Source organism: Strix aluco, chromosome 4, assembly GCF_031877795.1.
Source record: "Strix aluco isolate bStrAlu1 chromosome 4, bStrAlu1.hap1, whole genome shotgun sequence".
Taxonomy (NCBI): Eukaryota; Metazoa; Chordata; class Aves; order Strigiformes; family Strigidae; genus Strix; species Strix aluco.
In genome coordinates, this window is record NC_133934.1 from 62,821,318 (window position 1) to 62,838,764 (window position 17,447).

At 45.3% G+C, this 17,447-nt stretch overlaps 1 protein-coding gene across 1 annotated transcript in view; it reads right to left on the reverse strand.

The window, feature by feature from the left end:
* Positions 1 to 1,799, reverse strand: part of ADGRL3 (adhesion G protein-coupled receptor L3) — a 514,763-nt gene extending 512,964 nt beyond the window's left edge. Inside the window, exon 1 of the mRNA XM_074823334.1 lies at positions 851 to 1,799. The gene's annotated coding sequence lies outside the window, so the exon portion shown is untranslated. The remainder of the gene's footprint in view (positions 1 to 850) is intronic.
* Positions 1,800 to 17,447: the final 15,648 nt, after the last annotated feature.

The following is a 17,447-nucleotide window of genomic DNA, read 5'->3' on the forward strand; positions in this document are numbered from 1 at the left end:
CATGGCAGGGAGTGATCATCAGCCTTATAACCGTATTTCCAAGTTAAACAGTCAAAAGACGATTGCAAGCAGAACACAAATAAATAATTAAGCAAGCAAATAAACCAAGAGTTTAAAAAAATAAAAAAGGCATTAAAAAAAGCTATTTTCTTCCTCCAACCATACATACCGGCCCTCTTGCTCAAAAATCCCTCTGGCGAACGCCAGCCCTGTACTGTTAGAGCCGGCAAACGCAATCTCACAGGCAGGAGGTGGGAAGGTCTGAGCATCTCTAGCAATGCATCTACCTGGACCATACATTTCCCTCTCTGGCTGCAAGGGAAAGAGAAGCTCGCGCCTACCTGTAACTCGGGGCCACTGGGCTGGATGCAGACCTTGACCCTACCACCCCATATCCACACACACGCAACCCCCAATGCACCCCCCACTTCGGCAATATCCCCACCCATGCCCCCTGCCCACCCTCTGCCTCCTGCTATCCAGGAAAACGATTGCTTGTCGAGGCACCCTTCAGCAATTAAATAGAAACATAGATCCATGAAGGGGTGGGCACGAGAACGGCGCGGGAGGGGGGGGAGAACACACACACACGAAACTCAGGAATTTCTCAGTGTAACACCAGCAAACCCACCAGTCCAACGTGGTGCCTTTCACAGAAAAACAGAAGGGAGAGCGAGAACAAAACCTACCAGGTCTCCTCCATCTCCCCACCGCCTTCACCACCCTAGCTGTCCACAGCCAAACCCGGCCGGAGCCCACAAGGCATTTCCCAACCAGCAGCACACCCCTTGTCCCCACTGTCCGTCCCCTCCCGCCAGCATGCAGACCCAGAGAGACACTCCCCCGTTACCTGGAGGATCCTGCCCCCCTGAAGGGAAACTATCCTTATTACGAAATTATTCAATCCAAGCGTGTGCCCAGGGCGGCCGGCACCCTTCAGCCCAACGCAACCGGGCAAGGATGTGACTGCCGGCCAGGCTGGTGAGCATCCATCCGTTGGGTGGTTAGTTACCTTTAGTCACCTCCGGCTCCTGAGCTGCAAGTCCCCATCAGTTCCTCAACAACCTGCAGCAGGGAGCTGCTGCCACAATCCAGCCATTAAAACCAGGGGTGGGGGTAGGAAGCAGACCTGGCCACAGTACCAAAGCCCCCAGCCAGGAGAAAAAGGGGGGGGATGAAACGCAGGGAACGTCCCTCAAGGAAGGAAAAATCTTTTAAAAAAGAATAATAATTAAAAAGGGAACAAAAATAGGAAGAAGAAAAAGTCTCTCCTTTTCTGCCGTATTCTTCTGCTACACAGGCTCCCTCCCGGAGGACGGAGGGTGTGTGGGAATGGGGGAGGCGATCGCTCCCTCCTCTCCCCCGTCGTCGCCGACACCTCTGGACCAAAGCCCCGCTCCGATTTACCTCCTCCAGGTGGGCAACTTCAGAGCAAGGCGATGTCTCCGGAGCCGGCACCACCGGCCGGGCGATTCGTATGCGGCAGAGTCATTGCCTGTGCTGCTGCTGCCGCTGCTGCTGCCGCTGCTGCTGGGGAGGAACAGCCGCTGCCGAAGAGACCACCAAAAAAAAAAAAAAAAAAAAAAAAGGGAGAGAAATCTTCCACCATCCCCCTTTCCCTCTTCCCCCTCCAGCACCAGCCGCTCTCTGCATCCGCTCCCCTGCCCGCGGCCCCTCGCTCCGCCGGGGCTGGGGGACACAAAGGCGCCCGCGCAGAGAGAGGCGGGTGGTCCTCAGCCCCCCGGGCTCCGCCGGCACCCCAGATCCTTCCTCCTCTTCCTCCTCCTCCTCCTCCCGCTGCGGAGACCGCCAGCCCCAGCGTGGCTGAGCGCGGGCGGACGGGAAGGGGGGGGGGGGGGGGGGGGCAGCTCCGCGGGCGCGGAAGGGGGGGCGGCTCCGCGGGCGCGCCCCGCGCAGTGCCTAGCGGGCGCGGGGGGGGCCCATGGCCGCGGGCGGGCGGCCCCGCCGGCTCAGCTCGGCACAGCGCACACGCACCGCACACGAGGAGGGGGCGGCGGCGCTCCGGGGCGGCGGCAGCCGCAGCACCCGCGTCCCCCGCAGAGCCGGGAGCGGGGAGCGGGGCCCGGGGAGGCGGCGGCGGCGGGCGGCGCGGCGCTGCTGCCCTGCCCGGCAGCGGCCGCACGGAGCCGAGCGGGCGGCGAGCCGAGGGGCGGGGGAGCGGCGAGGGCCCGGATCTGGGTTGCGCGGACGCGGGCTCCACCTAGCAGCCGGCCGGCACCGCACCGCACCGCCCGGCCCCGCCGGGGGCTCCCGCCGCCCCGCCCCCGGGGCCCGCACTGCCCCGTCCCCCGGGCCCTCTGCAACCCCGGCGCCCACCCCCGCCACGACCTGCCCCGCAGCCCCCTCCCGACAGGATCAACCCCCCCCCCGATTGGCCGCTCTGCCCATTGCTCCCCTCCCAGGCAGCCAATCGCAGCCTGCCTACCAGGCGCAGAACGTTCTACTGGATTCCATACCTCTCGATTGGCCGCTGGGGCTTTTGTCCAGCCAATCGCAGCCTGCCTTTCCTGCACAGAACCACAGGCTGGTTTCCTCACCGCCCGATAGGCTGCTTTGCCTATTGCTCCCCTCCCAGGCAGCCAATCGCAGCCTTTCTTTCCTGTGCAGAACCATGCCCCGCTGGATTCCCCACCTCCTGATTGGCTGCTTGGCCTGTTGCCCCCAGCCAAGCGGTCAGTCCCAGCCTGCCGGCTGGTCACAGAGCCTCTCCAGGGATGGGGCTCAGGGCTGCCCCACAGCAACCCGGGGCTGGGGGGACACACTCCATTCCTGCCCTGGGGTCCCCAGGAGGAGGGAAACGTAAATCCCCACTCTTCGGAGAGCCGAGGACAGCCGGGACAGGGACAAGAAGTCTGCCTTTCTTTTAACGTTCGTTATCTTAAATGAATGACAGAATTGTCTAGGTTGGAAGGGACCTTGAAGATCATCCAGTCCAACCATTAACCTAGCACTGACAGATCCCAACTACACCATATCCCTCAGCGCTATGTCAGCCCGACTCTTAAACACCTCCAGGGATGGGGACTCCACCACCTCCCTGGGCAGCCCATTCCAACACCTAACAAGCCGTTCTGTAAAGAAATACTTCCTAATATCCAGTCTAAACCTTCCCTGGCGCGTCCTTTCGCCAAGGCAAAATGCTTACAAGGGACCTCTGGAAATAATGGTCCTTGGCTGGAACACAGTAAACACTTTTCTCCCAGACCACATTGTCCATTTGCTTTTAGTTTTGGAGAGAAGGACCCAAACAAATCAAACTGTTTTCACACAAAAAGAAAAAAAAGAAAAGAAAAAAAATGCAGTTTTCCAATTGCCTGAGTGCTGACACATACAGTGTTCCAGACCTTATCCCAGCGACCAGACCTATTTGGGGAGACGCCACTGGACTCCTGGCTTTGAACTCAAAAAAACTATAGCCAAGAGATCTGTAAGGGCCCGAAGGAGGCCAGCCAGCCCACGCCAGTGGAAGACCCACTTCATTTATTATCCTACCCAGCTGTTTCTTTAACAAGTTCTTAAGGATCTCAAATGACCGAGACCTTGCAGGACCATCCTTTTCAGCGGGATAAGGGAATTAATTAATCTCATTTGTTAACGCAGACTGTGAGTCAGGAGGATGCTCACACGTGTTCCTAGCTGCATCGCTAGTTAGACAGGCACAGAAATGTGTATTTTAGGTTAAGAACTGCTATTCTGGTTGCATTGATGTGCTGTGGAAAATTAAGACCCATAAACATAAACGCTGTTTTCCCAATAATAAAATCAGGGCCTATCTCACTGACACTGCAAAAATAAAGGAAGAATGTTGACTGTGGTGAAATTCAGTGGGGGTGGAAAAAATTGAAAAGTTATAACAGATCTGTCTCAACCATTTCTGTTTTCAGTAGACCTCTGCAGTCATGTTAAAGAACACCTAGCCTTTCCCACAAGGCTGCAAAATACCCCCAAAAATCAGAGTGAATGATGCACAGCCATCTACAAATGTTTACTTCCAGAAAAAGTAGGTTTTAAAGCAATTAAAAAGCCATTGTGTTTCAGGCCTCTCATTTGGCTCACCCAAATTGTTCTCCCCAGTGGGAAAAACCCTCAGAGAATCTCCGCTCCATCCTTGGGAAAGTCCTTTTCTGCAACGGCCCTTCTTCCAGGGGCAACATGGAGAAAAAAAACCCAAACATACACACACACACAAAAAAAAAAAACACCCAAAGAAACCACCAAAACCCCCAGATCTTTAATACTGCCTCTGCTGGGATGCTCAGAGATATGAGATTCTTCAAGATATGATTACCTCTCTGATGATATTCACCACACATGCTCTGGGAACTAAGCAAAGCCCTACAAGTTAAAATTAGATTTGCTATATATCTTTAAGCTCTGCTTTAATGCAGAGGTGAGAATCAAATCAATGTTTAGTCAGTGAGTGGAAAAAAGACAAAGCATCACTAGGCTTAAAGTGTGGTGGTTTTGTGTTGTTTTCTCTCATAGCATTGCGTATAATGAAGATGGAAAAAACCCAATGAATTGTGGGGGAAGATAAGAAGAGCTTCAGAAGGCCACCAGCTTGTCATGCTATCATTGCTCATTAAAATCATGTCTCAGGCTTAATGCTGCGAGCCAGCCCAGAAAATCTTAGAGACAGAAAAGTTGCATTAGGTCGTACAGTTGTGGTCCCCAGAGGCAACAGCAAGATTATTCCCTAAAGGATATTTTCCCAGTATTTTGTCCAGTGAAACTTGAAAGGTGTCCAGGTTTCCACCAATTCCCCTGAGTGATTACTCCCTGGTTTCATATATCTCACTATTTGGAAGATTTTCCTGCTGTTCAACCTACATTTTTCCGTTTCTTAATTTCATACCATTACTTGTGGTTATGGCCCCAATTAATCAAAGTACTTCAATGAATGCTTAAATCTAGGTACGTGCTTAAGCTCCGTTGAAATCACGTGCGTCAGTGTTATGCAGGGCTGATGGATATGCGCATGTGTTTAAGCACTGTGCTGAATTGGGACCATGCATCATCCAAAATAATTATCCTTTTCTTACATATTTTTAAACCATTATCCTTCCCTTGCTTAATTATTGATTAGTTAAGCTATATATTTAAGCTACTTAATCTCTCCTTGTGTATCGGTCTTTCCAAGAGTCTGATAATTTTTATTCTTAGGATCTGAATTCCCTCAAATTCTTTCATGTTTTGTAGGGATGGGTAATGAGGTATTGCAATTTAATGCCATATCCCAGGTGTGATTACATAAAGATCAGTTATTCTCTGAAGTCAAAGGATATAACTTACCTGCGCCAGCAACCCCGAAGTGCATTGATTTGTTGTGCTGCTCTATCATTTTGTAAGACTCTCTATAATCTACTCCTATTCTTTTCCATATCCATCACCATCATATCCATCATCACCATCATCATATCCATCATCAGGTATTTTTGCTTGCAGAGACGGCCAGCCCTTAGGCCTTCAAATTCAGTGCAGTGTTTTACACCGGAAAGCCTGTAACAGGACCAAATTGCAGCCTTAGAGGTTTCCAGAACGCTTTCTCCCATGGAACTAAAAAAAAAAATCACCATTTCAAGTTGTATTATTTGAATGTGTTCACCCAGTATTTCGGATCCCCAATCCATTTTCTTCTTCGGGAGGATTTGTCACACATACCACCCTGGCACTGCAGCGCCTGCATTGTTAGCTGTTCATTATTCCATTATCTCCCAGGTAGATGCAGGAGCTTTAATGATCATTTCATTATTTTACAATGGATTAAAATTAGGTTTAGTGTGTTGTAATTGCTTGTGATTCTGATTCTTTTCTTTTTTTCTTTTTTTTTTTTTTTCTTCTTCTTTTTCTGAAGATCTGTGTCCTGTTTGCTTTCTGGCATTCTCTCAGATTTCCATGAGCTTCCATAAACAACTGTCACCGAGCCATTACATTCTGTAATGAATTACCTTATTCTCAGAGATGCATGTCATCTGGACCAGTTCATTGGTGCACATTTATGCTTTTCAGGCTCGCTTTTTTTTTTTTTTTTAAACCAGTTATCCCCCATGAAATATATTTCACAGTGTTTTCTTTACTTTATGATAAAGTTTTATGTGGCTTGTTTGGTTTTCACCTTTTTTTTTTCAATGTGAAGTATTGTCATGACAAAAATACATTAACAGTAAAAAACAAATGCTATAGAGTGATACAAACAAACATCACAGGCTTCCTGCTATAGATCCAGCAAAACTCAACTCATCTCTCATAAACCCACATTTCCATCATAAAATTCCCACAGTCGGAGCCCTTAACGACTTCAACAACTCGTTTTAACAACTAATGATAGACAGTAATGCTGAAGTAGACCCTGGCAGACTCCACATTCTGTCTTTTCTTCTTCCTCCTCGTCATCTCCTCTGCAACGTCAGTTTAGGAAAGCACTCTTAGATCCCTCCCTATCAGGGGAACACCTCATGTTTTTGCATGCTGTCTTTTCCCATGCTTGTTTTCAGGCACGAGCCTCAAGGAGACCTTTTGCACTGGGCTCAAGCAAAATTACAAAATAAGGAATAGTTCACAAGCAGAAATCAGCACCGAGGCACACTCTTAGTCTGACCTTTGGATATCTACCTCTACATGTGTCTGAAAGCTAGCAGTTTCACTTGGTAAAACCCCTTGGTGAATAAATTCTCCATCAACAGAGCAGGGCACATTGCATGGGGATGGATGACTTTCTCTCCCACCGCTTGCTCTGGTTACAAACCTCCTAGAGAATTTAGTCACCCAGGGATTTTACTGCAAGAAATCACAGCACTGCTAGTTTCAAGATGCATATAGAAGTAGATATCCAAAAGTTAGGCTGAGCAGAGGCAGCTATTGCTTGGTGCCAAAGACAAGCAGGAGACACTTCTTCAAACCTCATGGCTTCAGGCAGGACTACCTAAAACTGGGACTGATGGTGCAATGCTTCTCTCATCCCAACATCATCACAAGCTGTATGGTTTGTGCCAGCAGGCATGCTGGGTGGGCTGAGCATGCCAAAGCCCTTTGCTTTCACCCCAGTTAGGGGCAGAAGATTCCCACCCCATCCTGCTTCTCCCTGCACATGCCTCATGGCCCAGCACTCAACTTTGATTTGGGGAGATTGACATCTGGGGCTAGCTTGGGTAGTCAAGCAGCTGTCATGCTGCCATCTTGTATGAAACCATGAAGACCCTTTGGCAAGTGGAAGAAAAAAACTAGTGCATGGTGGTTTTCAATGTCCAAAAGTGTCATGGTGATAATGCTTTTCAGTTGCTGAGGAGACACATCTTGACATACCTACATAATTTGATTAAAGTATTATAGTCTTTGCAGATTCAGTTGGATTTAAACTGTTTTTAAAAGACGTTGCATTTTTCTCATGGACTTTTGCTTTCATAAGGATCAAATACTGGTCAAAGGTAAGACTCTTTCAGGACTTTAATGGCACATTTCTTAGATTAATGTTCATTTTTCGTTCTATAACAAGTGAAAATGTGGGGATTTATATGATTGGTTTGTGGACAATTAGTACATTGGTTTTTCTTTTGCAGTCTCTTCCCTCTGATATGTACCTTCACTTTCATCTGAATACCATTTTTCTAGGTGTTCAGAATAGCTGCAAAAAAATAACAAAAGACCCCCTCTCATATTACATAGGAAATGCAATACATAATTATTTTTTGTTATTTTGAAAACATGGAACATCAAAAAATGCTTTCTCCCTTAAGGGGTAGGTTAAGCCACGGCACACTGGCCAGGTAAAGCAGGTGTACAGTAGCTTGGCACCATCAGAGCAGCACGAAGGACAGGAAGTGCCATGGAGCATCCAGTCCCTAATTTACAGTTGATGGATTTCTTTGAAGCCTGTGTAATTCAGTCCAATGCCTTGCACAGCAGAAGATGGGTTCCCAGTCTCTCAATAGCAGAAATACTCCCCCTGTACTCCCCTTTTGGTGGGCAGTGGTGCTGTTTCAGTGCTTCATGAATCGTAGGCAGTAGGTACATGGGAAGACTTTCTGGCACAGATGCTCAGAATAGGGCGTTGCCCTGAAAACCATGATATTCTGTCCAAGCAAACTGCCACTCTAGATGTGCATGCCCAGATACACCCCAATCACAATACCATTGCAACTGGGAAGGCTGTGCAAACCTGCGGAAGTCTGGTGGTGACTGGTGGCTTAGACATGGATTACAAAATGGCCCTGCATAAGAATTATCTGAACTGCTAACCTGAATCTGTCTGTAGTTGAGGTAATAAGGCAATTAGACACAAAAATCATTAATAATTTAACTTAATTGAAACCTAACAATGCAGCCTTCCTGTATGATTCCAAGTGATTTCAACTGTTTGGAAAGCGTGATCTGTCTCTGTTGTTCGAGTATTTAAATAATGTGGGAGAAAATAAAAATCGTAGATAGAATATCACTTTAAAAAAAATAGGTTGTTTTTTTCTCATTGATTTGAAGTCATGAATCCTCAGAGCTGGTTCTGGTTATAGTTTCCAATAGGGGCTGAAGCCTCTCTTTATGTGTGGATAAGTTAGGCTGGAAGATGTAACTGGTTGTTGTAAAAGGGGGGGGCTTTGATCTAGAAGCCACGTTAAAGCAGATGGGTGTGCTGAGTACATTTCAGACAGGCTAAATGAAAGAGCAATTAAATGCCCTCCACATAGTTACTGCTGAAACAACAGGAAGCAGAAATAGCAGAGTAAAATAAGCTGTGCCGCCAGAGAGATTTCCCTGGGACTGGCAGCAAATTTGAAGGCAAAGGGGTTTATTGGTTGCAGCTGCTGGTAAAAGTCAGACAAGTTCAGGGAAACCAGGAGAAATCTAATAAACAGCAAAAGCAGTGGCTAGGGTTGACAAGTAGAAGAGACAGAATGACTTTTAGGACCAAAGAGCTGGACAGTAATTTCTGGGCTGCTTGTTGATTTACTTTTCTGTCATTCAGAAAGATATGATATTCTTCATAGAAAACCAACACAACACCACATAGATACTTGGTGCCCATACTTCTTAGGAAACCAATGTATTGGCCTTCATCTATAGGGCACTTGAAGCCATATGCTGCATGCTGCAACTTAGCATGACTTCACCAGTCAGGACCACGGAGCCTTTACATGTTACAAGAAACCAAAATCTCCCATGAATAAGATGAGGAAATCCACCCCTGGCATCCATCGCAACATTAGCGTGCAAGTTGAATTACGCTGACATCCAGAAGAGTAAGGTTCTAATTCACATTGCTTGCTGGGCTTGAGAGAAATTTGAGCTACTAACAGAAATATTGTATTGCCCCTCAGGGACTGCTGGGCACGGTGCTTTTGGAGTACTCTTAGCCATCTATCCTATAATGCTCATATCATCTGTAACCACTTATCTTACCTATCTGCTGGCACGCAGGATCGAGAGAAGAAACCAAGGGAAAATACCACTCTTGCAACACTGTGAGAGGATTTAAAGCCATTTGTGAAACAAAAGTAGGAAATGATCACATCTAAGAAGTCAGTGTTTTAAAGGTGCTCTCCAAGGACCTTGACCGCAGTGGTATGAATTTAGTATTCATGGTATTAATGGCGAAATTCTAAACTGAATAGGAAATTATCTTTCTCACTTGAGGTTATACTGCAGTGGTAAAGTGATCCTAATTATTCTGAAGACTTAAATGCTATGGTTAAGGGTAAATCAGATTCCAAAAAGAAAGAAATCAATAATGTAAAGACAAATTTTGAAGATTTTAAATAATAAAAACAGGTAGAGTGGTTTGTACCAAATACAACAAAAGCTCCCTTCGGTGAAACATGTGTAAGGTGAAGTTTTGAGTGGTTATCTCATGCATACAATTTAATGAGAAAAAAACATAGATCAAATAAGACTGGGTCAAAACATAGTCAAAGGGATTATACCAAAAATCAGGGCTTTAAGAAATGGGTTGTTGTGCAGAGACATGCAATTGATCTTTTTGGTCTCCTCCATGATCTTTCTGCCTCCTGGGCTCAGTTTCAGAAATCAGTAGAATGACTTTTTATTAAGTTCAGTTTTCTTTTAACTCGTATCAGCAGTCACTGAAATAATGTTTTTATCCCCTTCTGTACAGTTGATTGGCACATCCTTGTTTCACACATTCATTTTATAAATCCTTTAATGCTTCCTCTGATAGGGTCACAGGAAAATGATCCGAGACAAATAGGAGATCTAATGTTCAGATAGTTAGTGTAGTATCTGGCAGCCAAAGAGAAAGCAAACAAAACACTGAGATGTACCATCAGAGGCACAGAACAAAGCAGAAGAGGTGACTGAAATGTGGAAAGGGCCAGTGGACCCACACCTGAGGGCTGTGTGAAATGCTGAGTGCCCCATTACCAACGTACTGGTATGGTAACAGCGCAAAAAGGGCAACTCAAGTGCTGGGTAATCTTGGATGTTCATAACTATGGTTATAGATGAACCCAATTAGTTTTCTGCTAATTCGGGCTGGAGAAGAAAGAGGCTGAGAAAGGCTTGGTGAAATGAATCCTGAAAGGGAAAGAAGAGCAGGCAAGATGTACCTAACATCTTGCATGAAGGATAACAGGCTGGACTATAAAATGTTATCAACCAGCAAGAAAAGGGGGTCAGGGACATTTCAGAACACCTATTCAGCCAAATGGAAATCTGACAGCAATCAATATCTAGAAAAAATTTCAAAAGAGGTTTTCAGGCACAAATCTCACCACAGGCCAGTGGGAATCGTGCTCCTAAATCCCTACTTCTTCATGGATATTAAGAAAAATAAATATCTAGCAAGAACTGTAGGTAGCATGATATTAGCATGTATAAAATGTGTAGTGGTAGCATCTCTTTGAGCTCCAACTCATCACTTGGTAGCTTTGGCTGAACAGGAGTTTATTATTCATAACTCTAAAATCCACCCCATCTCATTTCATCTTCTGAGCAGTACAATCAATAATTCAAGTATGCATTTTAAGATTTCCAAATTAAGCGAGACACCCTAATGTATAGGACATACCACACAGATTAATATACACAACAGCTTCTCAGTGAGCCAAGATGAGAGCGGCATAGTGATTTGGAGAATATGAATATTATTATACTGAAGAGATGCTTAGAGCTGTAGGCAGGGGATAAGGTCCAAGCATTAGAATTGCTTTTCAGATGTGACACTCAATATATTTTTGAGATTTGTATCCAATACTAGGCCCCTGTAAATTGACTGGCAAATTGATGTGTCCTGTATCACCTGGCTCTTTCACCAGTCACAGTCAAACTCCCAAATACCGTTAACAATGGTAGAAGTTAAGTTAGATTTTCCAAACAAACTGCAATGGGAATTTTGCCTTTCATTCATCTTTTGTGCTCTTCAATACTACACATCATGGAGAACTGCAGTCTATGAAGGCACTCAGATGGAGGAACATACAGAAGCAGCAAATTCTTGTTTCAGCACTCAACTGCTAAGCTACAAATGAGTTGGAGATCGTGTCAGTTCTGTCCTCAAAGCAAAACCTAGGCAGTTGTCAGCAGGTTCTTACCTCTTAAGAGCACAGTTGCTTCTGAAAACTGAGGACAACCACAAAGACGATCTTTTTTTCCAAAATAGTGTGCCATTGTGCTCAGCCCTCAGCTAACTTCAGATTATGTATCTGCAGTGGTTTGAGCTCAGAACACCAATGTACACATAGCATCCAGCTACTTGTGTTATCCAGTACACCCTTTTCCTCTGGTACATCTGTGCTGGGTTTGTGTGGTGGGGTTTTGGTAGCAGAGGAGGGGGCTACACGGTGACCCCCTGTGAGAAGCTTCTCAAAGTTCCTCTGGCTCCAAGTCAGACCCACCTCTGGCCAAGGCCAAGCCAGTTAGTGATGGTGGCCACGCCTCTGTGATAACGTATTTAAGAAGGGAAACCTGGGAGGGGGTTGTGACTTGTGAGGAGGAGTTATAAGAAGGACACCTATGTGAACGCTGAGGTCAGTGGAAGGAAGGAGGGGGAGGGAAGGTGCACTGGAGCAGAGACTCCCTTGCAGCCTGTGGTGAGAGGGCAGGCTGTGCCCCTGCAGCCCGTGGAGGTCCATGGTGGAGCAGATGGTCCCCTGCAGCCCATGGAGGACCCCATGCTGGAGCAGGTGGCTGCACCCAAAGAAGGCCGGGACTCTGAGGGGAGAAGAAGCTCCCACTGTTGTAGTTCAGTGCTGAGAAGACTGAAACATGCAGGGATGACCCACACCGGAGCAGCACGGGAAATGCTGCGGCCCATGGGAAGAACTCATGCCAGAGAGATTTCGTGGAGGATTATCTCCTGTGAGAGGGGTGCCATGTGGAGCATGGAGAATGCATGGAGTTCACCACCCCCAAAAAAGGAAGAAGCAGTGGGACTGACTGAAAACTTCCCATCCCCTGCTCCCTGAGCCACTGGGGGGAGGAGGTAGAAATATCAGGGAGCTGAACTGAGCTGGCAAAGAAGGGAGGGGTGGGAGGAGGTGTTTTTAAGATGTGGTACTGCTTTTTACTGCCCCACTCTGTCTGTTAAGTGTCGTTGTTGTTAGTGTTCGAATTAAAGTGATGGTTTTTTTCTTCCCCCAAAGTGCTTGCCTTTTGCCCATGACTATAATGGGTAGGCCACCCTTCCCTGTCCTTATCTCGATTCCCAAGATTTTCGTGTCATTTTCTCCTTCCCAGCACTGGGGAGGAAGGGGTGAGTGAATGGCTGCATGGTGGTTGGTTTCCCTCTGGGTTCAGACCACAACAACGCCTTACTCAGCTTCAACTTACTCAAGTGATCTGTGCAGCAAGGGAACTGCGGTGCAGCTGTGTTTTCCAGTGTTGCTTACCTGGTGCCGCATGTTTGTTCATGACAGTTTCTGGGAACTGGATATCCCAGATGTGTCACTGGGGACTAGCATCAATATGATGCAAACAGTGAAACGTCTACTTTGTGATGATCTATCCCGGATGCCCATCATAAATTTAAATCTAGGTTATAAGTAACTTGCCTTCTGCTTTTTGAAACTGCCATAGAATAGGCTTTTTAAATAGAGCCCATAAAACTCCTTGTTGAAGAAAGTAAGCATTTGTGTGCAAAGAAGGGACGAATCAGCTCTGCCCATGAAATCTGCAATCAGTCTAAGCATAGTGTAACAACACTGGCCCCTGCAATGCTCTGTTCCAAGTCAAAACACAGCTGTATGGTTTTTTGTTGGGGGGGGTTGTTTGCTTTGGGGGGGGTGTAGTTGGGGGGGGTTTGTTTGGTTTTTTGTTTTCTTTTTAATTACTTCCACTACTTGTCTTGTTATCTCTGTTAAATACTAGCTGTTCACACTCATGCTTTTCTGTATTAAAGGTCTTGAACTAAGGATTCCTATTAGGACTGCTGACCTTATTGATGGGCTAGTTGAAGTGTTGTTGTTCCCTTTTAATCAGGAAAGTGGCTGTTCTCTAGCTCAGCCGGTTCAAAGCTCTAGTGTTGCCTGCTCCTTGGTGTCCTTCCAAGGACTGACATGTACATGGATATGTTGTAGGTTGGCTCTGTGACCAAACACCTGCAGACTGCTGGCTTTTCTTTTTCTGACCTTGAGCATCCCCCTCATTTACACCGTTGAAGAAAAATGTATTTACTTTTACACCTGGATTGAAAGGGAAGGGTCTTCCCTAAAGAAATAAAGCTATCTAATTCAGGGAGGGCAGTAAGATATTACCCTCCCAGTGGGGACCCTCATTTGTGTCTTTGGTACCTGGGTTAAACAGAGGTTGAAGCTGGATTGTCAGCTCTGGCTGCAGAGCTGATCCTGTGCACAGAAACTGGAGGGAATGGAGCGGGCAAGACAGAAATGTGCATTTCAGCTCTTCAGGACATACTTGTACTTAGCTGCCTTTCATGCATAACTTTCCTTGTACAAAGAATATTGGGCTTCATCAAGTTGGATCTCTTTCTGTTACAGACAGCTGCATCTCAATGTTCATCAAAACCAACCAGGTTTTTATCTGTAGTATATAAATGCTAAACATGAGTGTACATTTCTATAGCTGTGTTAGTAATAACCACAGGGCGCTGTATCTGCTGTTGTCATTGTTTTTCTTCTCCACCATCCAGGTTCTGAGGGGGTCCAAATCAGATCCAGCTATCAATGAGTTTTGAATGCTATTACCATGTTTGATACTTGTTTTGGGGAAGGTGCATGGTTTACGTTTCTAAAGTACACAGTACTGTATTGGTTTTCCCAAGTAATTTTTGGGTAATTGCTATTATGCTTTCTGTTATTGCTGATCATGTATGTTTGTCTTCTCCTGCATTCTCAGTCTGGCATTCGCATGAAGAGGAAAAGCAGTGTCCCCAATGATACAGTGTCCTTCCTTCCTTTCCAAGGCCACCATACTGGATCTGCTAGCATATACTTTATGGCCATTAACAGCAAGAAAAAAAAAAAATCTCAAAGGGATTTTTAGGCATTAGTGTTTCTCACTTGGACTAAGATTGCAACACATCCCCTACTACTATCCTATTGTATTGAAGCTATTTTATTCTGTGGCTCTTGCAGAATGCATGGTGCACAACTTGGCAGCCTTTTAGACTGCACCTTTTAAAAATCTCTAGCTGTATTGGTATGATCATAAACAGAACTGCTAATAGCCTCCAAAACCTGACTGCAATTCCCATAGTCTGTACTTCCTTCCCTCTGTCTTCATTTTATCATCTCTCCTACAAAGAGCCCATTCCTTTGCGGCCATAATTAAGCTCTCAGTTTCTCTTTCCAATCCTTCTCTGACAGTGATTATCATGTCTATTTTTTTTTTAGTTGCTGAAGCTGTCAATCCCCAATGCTTCCCAAGAGTCATGTTCAGGTTCGCAGAAGCAGGAAGTGAGCACAGAAGGAAGTCCCAGAAGCCGGTCATCATTTTAAAGATAAGGTCTGATCAGGGAGACAAGGCTGCTCAGAAGATTTAAAAGCAACATATGGTTCATGTTCTGGATGCAAACAGCTTACACATCGCCCCTCCACCACACACACACGCTCCAGCTGTGCCCCTAAGCACACATTTAGGGAGGAGCAAGAACAGCACAAGCACTCATGGTACTTTCTCCCAAGTACTCTCCCACCTGTTTTAATTTCAGGGACTATCTCAATTACACGTGGTGGTATTTTTACACATTTAGTAATGCTCGCTGGATTTCTGCTGCACAATCTGGTGCTGTGTCTCTCTTGAGGCCATGCAGACATTGAGCACACATAAAAGCAGCCCCGGCAAAACCTCGATGAGGCTGCAGCCCACCACCCCCATGGGTTTCTTCTGCATCTGGCTCCTCCTAGTATTGTGGCCCCAAGAGACTATCCTGTCTCTTCCCAGTCAGATCTGACCCACAGCAAGAGTCCTAGTCTGCTTGCTCATTTATCATGGAGAAACTGCCCCACACCTTCCATCATCTTTGTCACTCTCCTCTGAATTTATCATCATAATTTGTTTGCAGGTGAGGGGGCCAGAGCAGCATGCAGTGTTCAAAATAAGGATGAACTATGATTTTGTACCAGTGTTTAAGAGTATTTTCTGTTTGTTCTCTATCTGTTCCCTGAAATCTCCTACAATTTTATTCAGTGTTTTCAAGCACTAAGCTGATGTTTTCATGGTCTTGCTCCTGACAGTTAAAGCCAGCTCAGAGCCCATTTTGTTCATGAGCCTTGAATCGCTTTTTACAAGGTGTATCACTTTACACTTGCTTCTACTGGGTTTCACCTGCTGTTTTATTACCCAGCATCTCCACCTTCAAAAATAATTTGCTAAATCTTCAGTCAATCCTTATTTTCACTAACCTGACCAACTTTTTTTGTGGTTATCAGATCCTTTCATTTTAAAAATTGGTCTTTTTTCAGAGTGTTTATAAACATGTTGAACAGCACAGGTCCTAGCACACAGCTTTTAGGAACCCCATCAGCAACCTCCATCAGCATCGAGAACAGCTATTAACTCCTACTACTTGCTTTCTATCTTCGGCTAATAACATATCCAGGCACCTTCCCTTAGTCGAGCAAGTTTTTCTAGCTAAATTGATCCATCATTCCCATTTGTCCCCAATCTACTTTTAAAGAATCAAAGCAGATGTCTCCCCCTCTACGCTTCTTCCACTGGACAACCTGTAGGGCACCTAACAGCAAAAATACCAAAACCAACTGTGTGAGATGAATTTTGTATTCAAAATAAACACAGCACCATTGCATTGTCACATAAATGATTACTCTGCTACCAAGAAATATTTCTGTATTCTCTAAGAACAATTAACTACACAAAGTTTACAACACTGGAAGGCAGTCACTTACTGACAATTCAGAACAATTTGCAGACGAGGTTGATTACACTGGCAGGATTTAACTGAAAAATAAAACAGAGATACACATTGATTGAAGCTGTCTAAATAAAACATGAATGGCTTCTAACGCAAACAGCAGGGAAAACAGCACTCTGAGGCCTCAGCAACATTTTCCTCAGTATGGGGTGTGGGACAGCCAGGGCAAATAACCTTTTTAAGTAATTTACTAATTTACCACCTTTAGGTGCCTCATTTCAAGTCTACAGATTTATGGTATTATTCACCTCTAAACATTTCAAATGGTAATTTTACAGATTTTTAAAAGTACTGATAATATAATCGATGAGGTGTCTTACAGAGGATGATGACTTGCTGTAAGTTATGTCAGAAGAACTGCTGCCTCTCTGCAACACAAACGATGCACCTCACCATGTAGCACCAAAGACTTCTTTTTGCTCTCTCTGCTGCTCTCCTTAACAAGAGGGTGTTCGTCAGGTCCATGCTTCCTTCAGTCTTCACTGGTGGTTCCACCGACTTCTATGGTGTTACTCTGATTATTACCTGCCTATCAGTGCCTGGCAATTGATGGAAAATTAATCTGAGACATGCTTGTGGTTCTCATCTTAAGTATGCATGGAATATTTTTCTTAATTTGATGTTTAGCATGCAGTGTTATTTTATTTGACATCCATGCATCTTGTTTCTTTTGTGTTATTCCCTTTTCTTTGACACTGACATGCACAGTTCCTCCCAGCTATCCACAGATATCATTATGTTTCTGTTTATTTCTTCTTTAGGATCATTAATGAGGATGTTGACTAAGTCAAGACCTGCCACTAATCTCTATGTTATGCTACCTGATAGTGCCTCTCTGTTTTACGTGCTGTCATTCAGCATTACCCTTTGCCATGGACTTCTTGCCAGCTCTCAACACACTTGAGAGCAGAGCTGGTGAATAATTTATTAATGAATTTGTGTCTTATTTTCCTTCATGAAGTACGTACTAACAGTCTGATTGTTACCGATTTGTTTCTTACTTGAAAATTTTCAAGAAACACTTAATGAAAACATATTTTAGTATGTGGGTTCCTGGCAAATTTCACTAATACGTTCTAGACTAATACTT